Source organism: Oncorhynchus clarkii, chromosome 6, assembly GCF_045791955.1.
Source record: "Oncorhynchus clarkii lewisi isolate Uvic-CL-2024 chromosome 6, UVic_Ocla_1.0, whole genome shotgun sequence".
NCBI classification, from domain to species: domain Eukaryota; kingdom Metazoa; phylum Chordata; class Actinopteri; order Salmoniformes; family Salmonidae; genus Oncorhynchus; species Oncorhynchus clarkii.
Genome location: NC_092152.1, coordinates 2,101,687 through 2,106,331, shown reverse-complemented (window position 1 = coordinate 2,106,331; position 4,645 = coordinate 2,101,687).

The window sequence follows — 4,645 nt, the reverse complement described above, 5'->3', positions numbered from 1 at the left end:
GAATTGACCATGTTTTACTGTGACATGAAATGTGTTGTTTTGAATTGACCATGTTTTACTGTGACATGAAATCTGTTGTGTTGAATTGACCATGTTTTACTGTGACATGAAATATGTTGTTTTGAATTGACCATGTTTTACTGTGACATGAAATCTGTTGTTTTGAATTGACCATGTTATACTGTGACATGAAATCTGTTGTTTTGAATTGACCATGTTTTACTGTGACATGAAATGTGTTGTGTTGAATTGACCATGTTTTACTGTGACATGAAATCTGTTGTGTTGAAATGACCATGTTTTACTGTGACATGAAATCTGTTGTTTTGAATTGACCATGTTTTACTGTGACATGAAATGTGTTGTTTTGAATTGACCATGTTTTACTGTGACATGAAATCTGTTGTTTTGAATTGACCATGTTTTACTGTGACATGAAATCTGTTGTTTTGAATTGACCATGTTTTACTGTGACATGAAATCTGTTGTTTTGAATTGACCATGTTATACTGTGACATGAAATCTGTTGTTTTGAATTGACCATGTTTTACTGTGACATGAAATCTGTTGTTTTGAATTGAACATGTTTTACTGTGACATGAAATCTGTTGTTTTGAATTGACCATGTTTTACTGTGACATGAAATCTGTTGTTTTGAATTGACCATGTTTTACTGTGACATGAAATCTGTTGTTTTGAATTGACCATGTTTTACTGTGACATGAAATCTGTTGTTTTGAATTGACCATGTTATACTGTGACATGAAATCTGTTTTTTTGAATTGACCTTGTTATACTGTGACATGAAATCTGTTGTGTTGAATTGACCATGTTTTACTGTGACATGAAATCTGTTGTTTTGAATTGACCATGTTATACTGTGACATGCAATCTGTTGTTTTGAATTGACCATGTTATACTGTGACATGAAATCTGTTGTGTTGAATTGACCATGTTATACTGTGACATGAAATCTGTTGTTTTGAATTGACCATGTTTTACTGTGACATGAAATTTGTTGTGTTGAATTGACCATGTTTTACTGTGACATGAAATCTGTTGTTTTGAATTGACCATATTATACTGTGACATGAAATCTGTTGTGTTGAATTGACCATGTTATACTGTGACATGAAATCTGTTGTTTTGAATTGACCATGTTATACTGTAACATGAAATCTGTTGTTTTGAATTGACCATGTTTTACTGTGACATGAAATCTGTTGTGTTGAATTGACCATGTTTTACTGTGACATGAAATCTGTTGTTTTGAATTGACCATGTTTTACTGTGACATGAAATCTGTTGTTTTGAATTGACCATGTTATACTGTGACATGAAATCTGTTGTTTTGAATTGACCATGTTTTACTGTGACATGAAATGTGTTGTGTTGAATTGACCATGTTATACTGTGACATGAAATCTGTTGTGTTGAATTGACCATGTTTTACTGTGACATGAAATGTGTTGTTTTGAATTGACCATGTTTTACTGTGACATGAAATGTGTTGTTTTGAATTGACCATGTTTTACTGTGACATGAAATCTGTTGTTTTGAATTGACCATGTTTTACTGTGACATGAAATCTGTTGTTTTGAATTGACCATGTTTTACTGTGACATGAAATCTGTTGTTTTGAATTGACCATGTTTTACTGTGAAATGAAATGTGTTGTTTTGAATTTACCATGTTTTACTGTGAAATGAAATGTGTTGTTTTGAATTTACCATGTTTTACTGTGACATGAAATGTGTTGTGTTGAATTGACCATGTTATACTGTGACATGAAATGTGTTGTTTTGAATTGACCATGTTATACTGTGACATGAAATGTGTTGTGTTGAATTGACCATGTTATACTGTGAAATGAAATCTGTTGTTTTGAATTGACCATGTTTTACTGTGACATGAAATCTGTTGTTTTGAATTGACAATGTTTTACTGTGACATGAAATCTGTTGTTTTGAATTGACCATGTTATACTGTGACATGAAATCTGTTGTGTTGAATTGACCATGTTTTACTGTGACATGAAATCTGTTGTTTTGAATTGACCATGTTTTACTGTGACATGAAATCTGTTGTGTTGAATTGACCATGTTATACTGTGACATGAAATCTGTTGTTTTGAATTGACCATGTTTTACTGTGACATGAAATCTGTTGTTTTGAATTGACCATGTTTTACTGTGACATGAAATCTGTTGTGTTGAATTGACCATGTTTTACTGTGACATGAAATCTGTTGTTTTGAATTGACCATGTTTTACTGTGACATGAAATCTGTTGTTTTGAATTGATTAATCTGTTGCATCAAAGTGATTAATCTGTTGCATTGAATTGATTATTCTGTTGTACTGAATTGATTAATCTGTTGTATTGAATTGATATATCTGTTGAATTGAATTGATTATTCTGTTGTACTGAATTGATTGTTCTGTTGTATCGAAGTGATTAATCTGTTGTATCGAAGTGACTAATCTGTTGCATCAAAGTGATTAATCTGTTGTATTGAATTGATTAATCTGCTGTATCGAAGTGATTAATCTGTTTTATCGAAGTGATTAATCTGTTGTGTTGAATTGATTATTCTGTTGTACTGAATTGATTAATGGTGTCAAAGTATGCTGCTGTGTTTTTTTGTAAAGCTTGTATTTTGCCTTTGACAATATCAAGACAAATGGATCAGTTAATCAATTATTTAATTGAACCTTTTCCCGCTTGGGTGGATGGGCTGTTGTAATGTGGCCCTGTGCAGTTGTTTACGGCATAAAGTTCCTATTGAGAGCAGAATCTCCAGGGAACAATGCTGAGATCTTGATGTCCTGGCAGCACATTCCAACCTACGCAATCTACAAAAATGCCCTTCAGCCCTCACGAAGGACAGCTTCTAAAGGCAATTTAAACTGTTGACTTAAATCTTGTGAAGAAAGCAAGATGAATGTTGATCTGCCTTGGACAGGATCCTCTGACCACTTTGTCTTATATGATGTGGTTCTGCTGGACGACCTGGAGCTGGACAGGTACAATCTGGACGGGTACAATCTGGACAGGTAAAATCTGGACAGGTACATTCTGGACAGGTACAATCTGGACAGGTAAAATCTGGACAGGTACATTCTGGACAGGTACAATCTGGAAGGGTACAATCTGGACAGGTACAATCTGGACAGGTACATTCTGGAAGGGTACAATCTGGAAAGGTACAATCTGGACAGGTACATTCTGGACAGGTACAATCTGGACAGGTAAAATCTGGACAGGTACATTCTGGAAGGGTACAATCTGGACAGGTAAAATCTGGACAGGTACAATCTGGAAGGGTACATTCTGGACAGGTACAATCTGGACAGGTACATTCTGGAAGGGTACAATCTGGAAAGGTACAATCTGGACAGGTACATTCTGGACAGGTACAATCTGGACAGGTAAAATCTGGACAGGTACATTCTGGACAGATACAATCTGGAAGGGTACAATCTGGAAGGGTACAATCTGGACAGGTACAATCTGGAAGGGTACAATCTGGACAGGTACAATCTGGAAGGGTACAATCTGGACAGGTACAATCTGGAAGGGTACAATCTGGACAGGTACAATCTGGAAGGGTACAATCTGGAAGGGTACAATCTGGACAGGTACAATCTGGAAGGGTACAATCTGGACAGGTACAATCTGGATGGGTACAATCTGGACAGGTACAATCTGGAAGGGTACAATCTGGACAGGTACAATCTGGACGGGTACATTCTGGACAGGTACAATCTGGATGGGTACAATCTGGACAGGTACAGTGCCTTGCGAAAGTATTCGGCCCCCTTGAACTTTGCGACCTTTTGCCACATTTCAGGCTTCAAACATAAAGATATAAAACTGTATTTTTTTGTGAAGAATCAACAACAAGTGGGACACAATCATGAAGGGGAACGACATTTATTGGATATTTCAAACTTTTTTAACAAATCAAAAACTGAAAAATTGGGCGTGCAAAATTATTCAGCCCCTTTACTTTCAGTGCAGCAAACTCTCTCCAGAAGTTCAGTGAGGATCTCTGAATGATCCAATGTTGACCTAAATGACTAATGATGATAAATACAATCCACCTGTGTGTAATCAAGTCTCCGTATAAATGCACCTGCACTGTGATAGTCTCAGAGGTCCGTTAAAAGCGCAGAGAGCATCATGAAGAACAAGGAACACACCAGGCAGGTCCGAGATACTGTTGTGAAGAAGTTTAAAGCCGGATTTGGATACAAAAAGATTTCCCAAGCTTTAAACATCCCAAGGAGCAGTGTGCAAGCCATAATATTGAAATGGAAGAAGTATCAGACCACTGCTAATCTACCAAGACCTGGCCGTCCCTCTAAACTTTCAGCTCATACAAGGAGAAGACTGATCAGAGATGCAGCCAAGAGGCCCATGATCACTCTGGATGAACTGCAGAGATCTACAGCTGAGGTGGGAGACTCTGTCCTTAGGACAACAATCAGTCATATATTGCACAAATCTGGCCTTTATGGAAGAGTGGCAAGAAGAACAGGCAGTGGCTCGGGTGGTTGTTGTCCTTGATGATCTTTATGGCCTTCCTGTGACATCGGGTGGTGTAGGTGTCCTGGAGGGCAGGTAGTTTGCCCCCGGTGAT